At 40.4% G+C, this 13371-nt stretch overlaps 1 long non-coding RNA gene across 1 annotated transcript; it reads right to left on the bottom strand.

Moving 5' to 3' along the window:
- Positions 1–1669: 1669 nt before the first annotated feature.
- LOC114669997 (uncharacterized) lies at positions 1670–9954 on the bottom strand. Its single transcript, XR_013395600.1, has 3 exons — positions 9828–9954; positions 5297–5411; positions 1670–2155 (listed from the first exon to the last, which is right to left on the bottom strand). It is a non-coding gene; the product is annotated as an uncharacterized LOC114669997 (long non-coding RNA).
- Positions 9955–13371: the final 3417 nt, after the last annotated feature.

Below are 13371 nucleotides of genomic sequence, written 5' to 3' on the forward strand. Positions count from 1 at the left end.
TCCGAGGCGTCAGGGCCCAGGGCCCATGATCCTGGCACCCCGTCCAGTACTCCGCCCTGTCGCGGAGATATTCTTTTGGATTCCTTGCCTCTCAGGGGCTTCTGTGAGGGCCCCTCTTGCCCCACCCACCCAGAGCCGTCAGGGCTGGCCAAGGGGGAACAGACGGACGAGACACGAGTGGCGTTTTTCTCACAACGCTCCCACCACGGTAGCTTGTCCAGAGCAAAACCCGGCCACTGGGCAAGAAGGCGTGGGGGGTTGGCGGTTGGGGGATGGCCCTGCTTTGCCCCGGGCCGGCACTAGAGACGGCAGCCTGATCCCCATCCAGAGGGGCTGAGAGAAACCCAGACACACCCCACCACCACCAGGAGCAAATCCACAGCCCTACACACAGACACACCGGGGCGCTCGCGCGCAGGAACACACACACGCACACGCGCACACAGACACACACACACACGTGCACGCACACACAAACGGTTTGAAGGAGAACAAGGAAGAGATGGATGGAGAGATTGAAACCGAGGGAGGGAGAGAGCGATCGAGAGAAACAGGGGAGGGGGAGAGGGAATGAGACAGACAGAGAGGCAGAGAAAGAGAGAGGGACAGAGGAAGAGAGAGAGACAGAGAGACAGAGGGAAGGCGGCAGAAGTAGCGCGAGGTGCAGGGGCAAACCCAGAAGAGAGAGGGGGACGGAGCTAGAGAGCAAGAGTGATAGAGCCTTGGAGAGGTAGCGCCCTGCTCCAGTAGGCAGGGCCCATTTGGGCAGGCTGGGATAGGGTGGAGGGGGCTTGGGCTGGGCCAGAACAGGGTGGCCAGGCCATCCATTCGAGAGGAGCAACGGAGCGCTGTGACGGGTTTTGTCTTGGATTAATTGCTTGATTTGGAGGTGGGTTTCGTAGGCTCCTTCCTTTGTTGGCACCTCCTTGTGCTCTTGGTGCGGTGCGGCGGGCCCCGAGATTTTCAGAGTGCGCCCGCCAGTTTAGCGGGATCCGTGGCACCGGGCGTGTCCACGGGGCCCGAGGCCTGGGTCTCTGGCGTGTTCTCCGGACAGGAGTTTACACGAAGTTGGTGGCAATGGGAATCCGGGTGCACTGGGACTGTTTTCCTGGTGGCTGTCGAAACAATGTCCTTCCCCCGGATACAGCAGCCCCTGCGTTCTGGATCGGAGGTCTTGGCTGGCGTGTGTGGCACCCGCTGCCCCTGCCCGCCCCTTCCCCCGGTTTGGAAGGTTGAGGCGGCGCCCGATGAGTGGATTGAATATCCTGGGCGTTCCGGGAGCGGGAAGGCACCGGGAGCGGGAAGGCACCGCGAATGGTAGGGAACCGGCGCCTGCGCCTTTGGGGACGGCCCTCCCGGGCATCCCCTCAGTGAGCAGAGGGGATAATTTTGAATGGAATTGGAGGAAGGTTTGCCTTAATCAGTTTCCACTTTGAGTTTTCCTTAGTAATTTTGGGGTGCCAAGATACTTTCTTTTCACATATGTTACTCAAATAGCGCATTTACTGAAAAGGAAAGTGTTGTAATTAATTTATACCTCAGATCCCAACAGGTGATCTTAGATGAATACTGTCTTTCCTGTACCTTAGTTTTCTCCTCTGAGAGATGGAGATATCACAGCTACCTCACAAGCTTCTAATACAGATAAAGAGCCCAGGACAGTCCCATAGCAAGTAGCCATAGCTTTATTATCATCCGTTAGATAAATCAGATGTCCCAAAGAGTTTCAGAATGCAAGAGAATAGGCTCCATATAAGTAGAGAGCCATAAGGACATATTCACTACTCTAAAATGTTATTTTATACCAACTAGGACCACTTGTGTCCTATGTTATCCTCACAGCAATCCTGCTCAAGTGACTATACTGAACTTTCTGAAACTACCGCAATTCTTTTGGTAGTCAGCCTCATAATCAGGAATTCAACAGTAACAAAGAAGCTCCTGCTCTGCTATCTCCGTATCACTGAGACAGGCCTCACTTGCTGGTTGAAGTTTCTGTTCAAAGCCACACTCAGGGCAGTGGTGATCTGGGAGAGCTCTCTGGCTCCTGGCCTTTGCTGTGCTGGATGTTTTCAAGCCTGAAATGGGATTTCCAGGCACTGCAGGTTGTATCCAAGATAATCAAGAGACAGAGGAGAGGTTCTAGCTCTTCAATCTGAAGTCAAACAACAACAACAACAAAAAACTGTATCTTAAAATGTGATATGGGAGTTTGCAGAAGTATTTGACACCTGCATAAATAAATAAGCAAAGTCAACCAAGCCCACAAACACTAGGTAAAGAAAACCAAAACAGTTCCTCAGCTATAATAATAAAAATAATCTCCACATGGCATTTTAACTTATTGAGGACCTCCTAGTTTCCAGGAACAGTGCTGCACACTTTAAAGGCATTATCTTTGATCCTTAGAAACAAGCTGCCAGGTTGTGTTATCAGCCCCATTCTACATGTAGTAACAACAGCTAACTATTCACAAACCTATGTACATTTCTTCTTGTGTACTCAGCTAGAATCTATTCTCCAATTTCCCTTCCAGTTAGGTATGTCATATAAATTACTTTTGCTGACAGAATGTAAACTGAAATTATATGTACATTTTGAGATCAGGCTCATATAAACCTCCCACATGTAATGTTCTCTCTTCCCTAAATGTTAAATGGATATTGACAGACTAATCTCAAAATACATGGATAAAAAGAGGCAGAGCCGCCATCTGCCTGGATCCTTGAATGACTATATGAAGCAGAGCAAGGACTCCTACTGTTACAGGAAAGGGGTCTCAATCCAGACCCCAAGAGAGGCTTCTTGGATCTCACACAAGAAAGAATTCAGGGCAAGTCCACAGAGGAAAGTGAAAGCAAGTTGATTAGGAAAGTACAGGAATAAAAGAATACCTACTCCATAGACAGAGCAGGCCCAAGGGCTACTGGTTGCACATTTTTATGGTTATTTCTTGATGATATGCTAAACAAGGGGTGGATTATTCATGCCTCCTCTTTTTATACCATATAGGGTAACTTCCTGTCATTGCCATGGCATTTGTAAACTGTCATAGCACTGGTGGGAGTGTAGCAGTGAGGACCACCAGAGGTCACTCTCATGGCCATCTTGGTTTTGGTGGGATTTGGTGGGCTTCTTTACTGCATCCTGTTTTATCAGCAAGGTCTTTATGACCTGTATCTTGTGCCATCCTCCAATCTCATTCTGTGACTTAGAATGGCTTAACCATCTGGGAATGCAGCCCAGTAGGTCTCAGCCTCATTTTACCCAGCTCCTGTTCAAGATGGAGTTGTTCTCATTCACACGTCTCTAACACTACCCCTCTAACCACTAAATCACCTTTATGTGAGTAAGAACCAAGTATTGTATTAAATCCATTGAGATTTGGGGGTTATATCAATTTGCTTTACCATAAGTAACACATTGAATATTAGAAACTGGGGAAGAGCCATCTTAGAAAACTGAAGATGTCTCAGCTTATAAAAACATACACATTAACTTTATAGCAAGGTTTGCTTTCCAAAGTGCTGTAAGATTCCAAATCTCTACTCATACATCCACCTATTCATAAAGAGAAGCCACACCATGAAGGAGCAAAAATAAAAACTTGTAGCCCCACTCTGCTTCTGTTTTTATTCCATTCATCCAAGTAAGGAAATTTAAATTGTTTAATTAAAAGCATTCTATGAGAAACTTAATATATGCATATGCAATTATATGTTTGTGTGTATATATATATTCATTCATTTGATATTCAATACTTTTATGAGGTAATGACTATTACCTCTTATTTTACAAATGAGGAAACTTGAACTTAATCCAGAAAGATCAGTAACTTGTTCGAAGTCCTTCAGCTAATAAGTGATGGAGCTGAAATGTGAATGCAGGCAGTTTGGCTTTGGAACTTGGACATGCAACCGCTATACTGTAGAGGGATGAAAATAAATAGAGTTAAGGAGATAAATCATAAAATGTTTAGCAATAGAATTATGATTCAAATATTCATCCAGTACAACTGTATTGGTTTTTAAGTTCTGGACTACTTTCACACCAGTGGGTAAATATAATAACAATGTGCTGAGCCTGCTGGTGCTGCTTCCCCCTCCTGCCCCAAACCTCATTGACTAAAGAGTTGGTTTCCTCTTCCTCTAGGAAGCTCCAAGACTCTGTTCTAGTTCTATGTCTTATATTTCTTCTGACTACTTGACTCCCATATGCCATCTAGTTCTCGCCTATCTTGGATATTGTCCCTGAGTATAATGAGATGCAAATTCTGTGACATGCAATTCTAGATGCAAAAGTAGTTTATCCAATATCCACATATTATATCTGACCCCTACCAGAGTCAGGAATTACTTGATTCAGATATTAAAGTAGTATTATGTGTGACATATGTGACTCAGGACAGAGCACAGAAGAAAATTTCACAGAAGCCAGAAAATCTCTACATTTGGAAAGAGATGAAACTAATTTTTTTGAACACTGGTCTAACCTGTGCTTACCATTCTTCATCAGTACCTGACACTGACACTGTACACATTTAACTAATGTAAGACAGTTGTTAGTACATGACACATCTAACAAATGGGTATGAAAAATTGCCTTCCATTTAACTTGCCTGCTGTCCTCTTCTAGCTGGAGATATGCCTAGCAGAGAACAACGTTCTTTATGGGACTGATCTACGTATCTCAGATCATTCTGCATGCAATTTCTCTTTGGTTTGTACTTTTTCCCTCAAAATTTACCCTTTAGAATTGTGGTAAAAGAAGAAATAGGGGCCGGGCACAGTGGCTCACACCTGTAATCCTAGCACTTTGGGAGGCCAAGGTGGGTGGCCAACCTGAGGTCAGGAGTTCGAGACCAGCCTGGCCAACATGGTGAAACCGCCTTTCTACTAAAAATATAAAAATTAGCCAGGCATGGTTGCAGGCCCCTGTAATCCCAGCTACCCAGGAGGCTAAGGCAGAATCACTGGAACCTGGGAGGCGGAGGCTACAGTGAGCCAAGACCATGCCACTGCACTTCAGCCAGCCTTGGCGACAGAGCGAGACTCTTTCTCAAAAAAAAAAAAAAAAAAAAAAAGAAGAAGGAGAAGGAGAGGAGAAGGAGAAGGAGAAGGAGAAGCAGGAGGAGCAGGAGCAGGAGCAGACGGAGAAGCAGAAGCAGAAGCAGCAGAAATAGGCCTGTGGATAAAGTATAAAGTATTAGTCAAAAACTATTAGTTTAATAGAATAGCACTGCCATTAGAACTGTAACACTGAGCACATGAGCCTATAAAGTTCAAAGCCTTTTTACCAGGATAAAGTAGTCAAACACGTTGGTTTCAAACACCTCCTGGAGCCCATCAGCAGTAATTTTGTCATCTTGGGTCAGCGGTTCTTCAGCTATGGAGAATACATGAATCACCTTTCTGAAATAGATGATTTTAAAAAGAAAAGAAAAGAAAAGAAAAATAAATTTTACTCAATGTGCTATTTAGTTAAAAATCAAAAAGTTGAACCGGGCATGTTGGTTCATGCCTATAATCCCAGCACTTTGGGAGGCCGAGGCAGGTGGATCATGAGATCAGGAGATCGAGACCATCCTGGCCAATGTAGTGAAACCCTGTCTCTACTAAAATACAAAGAAAATTAGCCGGGCGTGGCTGCATGTGCCTGTAGTCCCAGCTACTGTGGAGACTGAGGGAAGGGGAATCGCTTGAACCCGGGAGGCAGAGGTTGTAGTGAGCCGAGATCGTGCCACTGCACTCCAGTCTGGTGACAGAGTGAGGCTCTATCCAAAAAAAAAAAAAAAAATCAAAAAGTTGTTCCTTTCTGAGAGAATGGCTGTCTTTGTTTTCTGGTGCTTATAGAATACTTGAAACTGGATAATTTATAAAGAAATGTATTTCTTATGACGATTGAGGCTGAGAAGTCTAATGTCCAAGGAAAGGGCACATCTGTGAGGGGATTCTTGCTGGTGGAGACGTTCAAGAGTCCCGGGTGGTGCAGGACATTACACAGTGTGGGGGCTGAGGATGCTAATGTGCTAGATCAGATCTTTCTTCCTCTCCCAAAGGCACCAGTCCCACTTTCATAAGAACCCATTAATCCATTAGCCCATTAGTCTGTTCCTCCATGACTGGGTTGTCTATTCATCTATTGATAAACTATTAGGTAGCCTCCAATCATTGTACCTGCCTCCTTGTGCACAAGTAGGCATAAGGTAGTTTGCTCTTTCAGGGTCCACAGGAGAGCACTACTGTAGCTGTAGATCTCTCTGACTTAACTTCTGCTCTTTCTCTACAGCTTGTAAGGGCTCATGTGGCCCACCTGAATAATCCAGGATAATCTCCCTATTTTAATAACAACTGTGCCGCATAACAATGCAATCATGACAGTAACCCAGCAAAGGTCATGGTGGACATTTTAAATTCCGCCTACTACAGCAGTGATATAAGACTCCGCAATTTTTTTTTTCCCGGTTACTAGCCACTTGTCCCAAAATTATTTTGAATAAATCACTGATACTATCAATTTGTTTGGTTGTTTGACATTTAGATTTCTGGATAATTCAGAAATATTCATGATTTGAGAGGAACTCAGCCCCTACCCTTCTCCCATTCAAACTCCTTCAAAGACAAGAGATCAGTATTTGACAACTCTAACTCTGAAAATGAGAATAGTCTTATTCCAGGGCCAGACCCAAAGGCTCAATGTGAAAGTTCCTGGATTCGGGGGTGTCATGTAAGGAAAGAAAGTGAGTGGAAACTTGGGTGTATGGCTGTCCCATGAAGAGCTCACCCTGTGGAAAACAAAAAGGGGTCCCAATCTTGGAGGTTTGATGCTCATCATAATGTGAGAATGACAGCTAGAAAAAAAACTGTGAGCTCCAGGAAGACTTGAAGGCATTGGAGCAAGGCCAGCAGCCTCTGCCTCCCACCATCACTTCCATCAGAACCAAGTAGGAAAGACCTAGTTTCTTGTTATCCCCAGAGACCTGGCACCTTTCACTAAAGAATTTGCTTTCAAGCTGCTGCAAACTTTGAACAATTGTCTGACCTACTAAAAGTAACAGAGAAGGACAGAACTCTAGATGACTGAAGAAATCATGCATTTATTAAAATGTATTATGTATAGGACAGTTATCATGATACTATCATTTTGTTGAGGTCTCTTTGTGTACTTTTGATACCAGCCAGGTTCATTCTACCTGCACAGTAAATAAATTACTGGGGCAATGGGTTTTTGCAAAAGAAAAGATTAATTAGACATCCCAGCAAGGAGGTGGGACAACAGCTCTCAAATCCGCCTCCCCAAAGATAGGAAATATTTATGGATTAGAGAAGCGGGTGGTCTAAGACATGGGGAAAGGTGAATGGCAGTGGGTAAAAATGAGGTAATCAGTGATCTATGCCAGCATTATCGGGGTCCATGGCATTTCACAGGATATATGTCTCAGATCAGCATTAGCATGATCTGAGAATGGTGTTTTTGCCTCTGACACCAAAAGGCTCCCTCTCAGGTATGTACACATGCCTAGTTGAAGAGTACATAGTCTCAACTGGTTTGAACTGGACAGGAGCTGCCCTAAGTTCCTAAAAAACAACTGAAATGACCACTATCATGTGACTTATGTTATCTGTAAGGTAGCCAGTGAAGGTTAGGTACAGCATTCAGTGGTGCAGCCTTCAGCTACCATGCCTTCAGCTTCAGGGAAAAACAAAAACGAAAGCAAAAGGCAAACAACCAAAAGCAAGCAGGGCAGGATAAGTTTGGTGGACTAATCAAATTAAGCCCTTGGTTTTACTTTCAATAACTCCTATGTTTTCATCTTGATTTTTGTTGTGTTGATGTAGATATTTTAGTTTCTGGACATGGAGAAGCATCACCTGGTCATGATAACCCTATTCCTGGATAACCATTCATACTTTTCTCGATAAGAATCTGACAGATCTATCTGTGGCTGATTATTTGCTATATTTTTCATCCACTTCTACCCTGAACTTTAAAATCTAGCTCTAATTCCCATCATGTGCCTGAACTAAGTCCTTGAAGGCCAAGAATAAAATGATTTATTTTTAGCCCCTTATAACAGAGAACTTGTAGTTCTCTGTAGATGTCTCTGGAATGAAGTTGCCTCCAGTTTCAAGCAGGGGGAAAGTACTGCCTTGACTCAAACACTCTCCCTTTGTTTCCTTTCCCTCCTATCATTCATCTCTCTTCTTTTCAAATCCCCATTTATCCGGCCTGGCTCACAACTAATGTGTGGGATAGGATTTTTTACATTGTTATAAATGATAAGTAATCAATTCTTACTCATATGGCACATATAATAAATCATTTTTCCTGGGTGCTTGTGAATATATTTCTTTCAAATGTGGAATATAAATGATAGTTATAAATAGAGATCACTTTGCAATCAAAGATACAGAGAATATAGAATCATTTTGACTGTTAAATACAGCAGAGTGGGATAGTGTTACTTCCTAGCCTAAGAAAGAAAATAAATCCATGCATAGCCTATATCCAAAGCATCATCCGTGTCATCTACCCACATTTAAACCTATTTATGAGTCACTAATAAAAAATGTTTCTCGAACATCCAGTCTCTGAGATTTTTCTTTTCCACTATAAACCACTCTAAAACCTCCTATAATTCCCTTCTTTGAAACAGGAGTCAAATAAGACAGTGAGGAATAACCTCCAGCAATGGTGAGATGAGCTCTCTTTAACCCGGTGGATTACTCTCCATTTTCAACAGTCCTTTATGTATATTGTCATGGTTATTAAACATAATAAGTAAACAAGACTTGTCAGATAATGAAATTTGTTCACATTTTCAGGTGCCAGACAAGAAATATGGATTATTGTGTGGAGTTCCATTAGTAGGAATAAGGCTCATTCTACATTCTTGTTGTTCTTTGTATTTTTTGTTTTTCATGAGAAGGAATTGTATCAGCACAAGGCAATATTCTAACATGACGATGACAGCAGACAGAAACTCAATAAACTCTTGACTTGGTACTGCAAACACCACTTCAAATTAAGATCGAAATTGTGATAGAGTTTGTTTGTTTTTTTTTTTTTTCAATATGGCTATAACAAAAAAAGTTGATTAAGGCTATAAATGTCAAGGAGCATGATACCTTTATTAAAATAAACCTTTGTTTAATCAATTGTTCATGTATTTATTTATACAACAAGCAGTAATTGAGTGCCTACTATATGCCTTGCACTAATAGTAGAGAAACAATGTTTTTAAAAGTCCCAATCATCTTGGAGCTTATACTTTGGTAGGTTGAAAGGCAATAGACAACATAAGTAAAATACATATGTTAGATAGTAATAAGCAGCAAAAAGGAAAAAAAAAAGGTAGATAAGAAAGATGAGAACATATGAGGGGCATGACGAAATTTTAGACTGGGTGACCAGAAGGCTTTGCTGAGAAGTGAAGCAAACGAAATGACGGAAAAAAAAAAAATGTTTGAGTTGACAACTACAATAACCACCATCCCCCATGCCCAAGAAAACAACTACAAGGGAGAAGAAAATACTAACCCAATGAAACAGAATTAAATATCCTTAAACAAGCATTTGGCGACATTAAAAAATACCATGCATCAAAAATTTTAAAAACAGAAATAGACAAAGAACAGGAAGAAATAAAACAAAAACTGATTATTCTCAGGAAAGAAACAGAAGAAAGTAAAATCATACAGAAATAAAGATGGAACTAAAAAGTGCAGAGAAGTCTTGCTTTTAATTATAGCAACGTACCCCACCCACAGACCATCCTTCCTGAAGAACAACTATTAACTGTGGACAAAAGGCAAAAAAAAAATTACCTTAGAATTCCAAAGAAGAAACAACAGCAGGCACAGTGTGGAGGAGAGCCCATGAGACATTCACCAAAGCTGGCCATATCCTGGGCCATAAAACAAACCTCAACAAATGTAAGGGTAGAGAAATCAGACAGAATGTGTTCTCCGACTATAATAGAATAAAACTGGAAATCAATAACAAAAATACAGTCAGAACTCAATAACAAGTTTTTTAAATCTCTAAAAATATGTATATTAAACAACATTTCTAAGTAATTCATGAGTAAAGAGAAAGTATCAAAGGAAATTAATACAAATATGTACAACTTAATAATGTGTCAAAAAATCTGGCATGCGGCTAGAATAGTGCTAAGAAGAAGTTCATAATTAAGCTTTTACAGCAAGAAAGTAGAGAAAGAAGAGCAAAATAAATCTAAAGCAAGCAGAAGGAAGGAAATAGAAAAGATCTGAGCTGAAGTCAGTGAAATTGATAATAGGAAAACAATTGGGAAAATTTAGCAAACAAAAGTTGGTTCTTAGGAAAATACCAATAAAATTGAGAAACTCCTAGCAAGACTGACAAAAAAGAAAAGAAAAAAAAGAGAAGATACTGACATCAAGAATGAATTAGAGAACATCATTACAGATCTTGTAGCCATTAAAAAGATACTACTACAAGCAACTTTTACGCTAATAAATTTGAAAACTTAGAAATAATTGACCAATTCCTTAAAAAGCACAAATGACAAAAACACAAGATAAAACAGAAAATCTGAATAGTCTTATAATCATTAACAATTACATGCATAATTTTCAAGATCCATAAACTGAATCTCCAGGCCCAGATGGTTTCACTGGTGAATTCTACCAAATATTTAAAGAAGAATTAACACCAATGTTACATAATATCTTCCAGAATACAGAAGATGAAAGAACACTTCAACTCATTTTCTGAGGTTGCTATCGCCAAATAACCAAACCAGTCAAAACCAAAAAAAAATACAGGCCAATGTCTTTCATGAACTTAGACACATAAATTCTCCATAAAATATTAGCAAAACAAATCCAACAATGTTAAAAAGAAATGATTTGTTTTTGGTAAAGACAGCATCCCACTATGTTGCCCAGACTGGTCTCTAACTCCTGACCTTAAGCAATCCTTCCACCTTGGCCTCCCAAAGTGCTGGGATTACAGGCATTAGCTAATCCACCCAGTGATTTTTGTCAGTAATCTATTGTCTCCAGTTGTTTTTGCAAGTTAGTTTCTTTGGTTCTCTGCAGTTTCACTACGTCTAGGTTTTTCTTTATCTGTGTCTATCTTGTTTGGAACTTGCCATTTTTCCTGAATCTGATGATCATGGCTTCCATCAATTCTAACAACAAAAAGAAAAAAGGAAAAAAAACAAACAAAAACAAACAAACAAAAAAAACCTCAGTCTTCATCTCCTCAATGTTACCTCTTTCCCATGTTCTCAGTTCTTTCTAGAATGCTTATTAGACGCATTTGAGATGTCTCACTCTATCATTCACATGTTAACTTCTATATCCTCAAAACCCAACAGTGCCTGGCATGTGGTCAGTGCTCATCTATGGAACGAATGAATTATACTAAACCCATTGGAAATCAAAATAAATGCACCAGATCAAGGCAGAAATCAGGCATCTGCTGAAATCCAACTTCCTAGCAGTTGAATCTTTAACCTACTACTCCAGTCAGATACAAAAAGAGTTAAATCTGGGATTGTTTAATGAAAGGAACCAATTGTACAGGTACACCATTTGGGAGTGTGGGAAGGGAGTGCTCCCTGTTTTGAGGAAATTGGATAAAATGGCTCAGAAAATACATACAGAACCAACCTAGGGACACATCATCAATGACGTGAAATCAAGATTGGTTCATGTTTAAAGTTTCCTTTTGGGTACTTAATTTGCATTGGCTGTGCACCTACTAGAATATTATCACAATTCTGCAAGGTAGGCACTGGCATCAATATTTTATGTAATCAAACTGAGGTATAAATTGAAGTAACTTGCCCAAAGTTATACAGCTGGTCTCGAACTCCATACAGATAGTTAACTGGCTAAATCCAAATCTGATCCAAGGTCTGCCCAGCCCTAAAGCCCATACTCCTCCCACCATGCCCTGCCACTTGATCAGATGCTGCCTACCGGGTCAAACTTGGAAAACTGAAACAACTCTATCAGATAGGAAGTCATCACTTAGTGCCTTACATTATAGTGTTTGAACCATGACATTCTGGCTTATCAATCTCTAATAAAAATTATTACAATGTGTTAAAAAGCTCTTTATTCATTCACATATATTATTGCATTAAATGTTCACTCCATACCCATGAGTAGAAGCAGCAAAAAGATAACCACTCCACTTTACATATGAGGAACCTGAGATTCACAATACATAATGTGCTTCTTCCAAATTTACAATGTGAGTGAATGGAAGAGTGAAAAACAGCTCGATTTCAGGTCAGCTTCACCCTTCTCTCCCAAAGACAGTGGACACAGTGGTGTGCAGCTCTCATTTTCACTTATAGAATGTTTATAGAAAACCTTTAACAACAGAATTAGAGAAACTAATCAAAAACTTCATAAACTGTGAAGAAATTATATATCGTTTTTTACTTTTGTTAACTCATTCAAAATTTTACTGACTTTAGATTTCAGGCATTACATTGGTTATATTTACAGTAAAAGTATATGGCATTTTATCATTTTTTTTCATATCAAGTGAGGCCTGGGGTGTGGTTCTTTGAAAATTTATAAAGAAAAAGTTTGCATAATTATCTGATACATGTAAACTAAATCTTCACCACTTTCCTCTACTACTATAGTGTACCTTACGCCAGCAGTTACCCAATTAGAAAATTTTATCGAAACTTAATGCGAGTTTCTCGTTGCAAGTTTACAACTATTAAGATATGATCATGAAAATGGGTTGGTCACTAATAAACAAATTTGCAAATAGTGTTAAGGATCAGGCCCAATATTAGCATGAACTCCTTCAGAATCAATAAAAGATATTTTTTAAACCAAAAATAATTCAAGTCACCCAAAAATGTATCTATTTCGTTTTTGTTATTAACCACATGGACACCACATGAGGACTGTTTGGATTCTAACAATTTTAAGATTGTCAGAAGCAGCATATGGAGGAAGAAATAGTGCAAAAGAGCTAAAAACATTGCTCGTAAAGCAACAAAGTTCCAATTGCCACTCAAATAGTTGGCAGTACTTCCTTTTGCTGGGGGCAGGCCAAAGAAAGGAGCAGTGTGTGCCTGTGTCACAATTATTCAAGTCCACCTCTTGTCCCATGGAGCACAGCTTAGGCTCCAGTTGACAGAATAATATAAACAGATATTCTGTTGGATGACTTGATTTTATTTTTACATAAAATCTTTCAGAACTCTAATAATTTTGATGTGATACCATTCTAGAGAATAACTAATATTTTTACTTTATCAATTTTTAATTTTAGAGATGGAGTCTTGCTCTGTCACCCAGGCTGGAGTGCAGTGCCGTGATCCTGGCCCACTGCAACCTCTGCTTCCTG

This window comes from Macaca mulatta, chromosome 1 (assembly GCF_049350105.2).
Source record: "Macaca mulatta isolate MMU2019108-1 chromosome 1, T2T-MMU8v2.0, whole genome shotgun sequence".
In the NCBI taxonomy this organism is placed as follows: Eukaryota; Metazoa; Chordata; class Mammalia; order Primates; family Cercopithecidae; genus Macaca; species Macaca mulatta.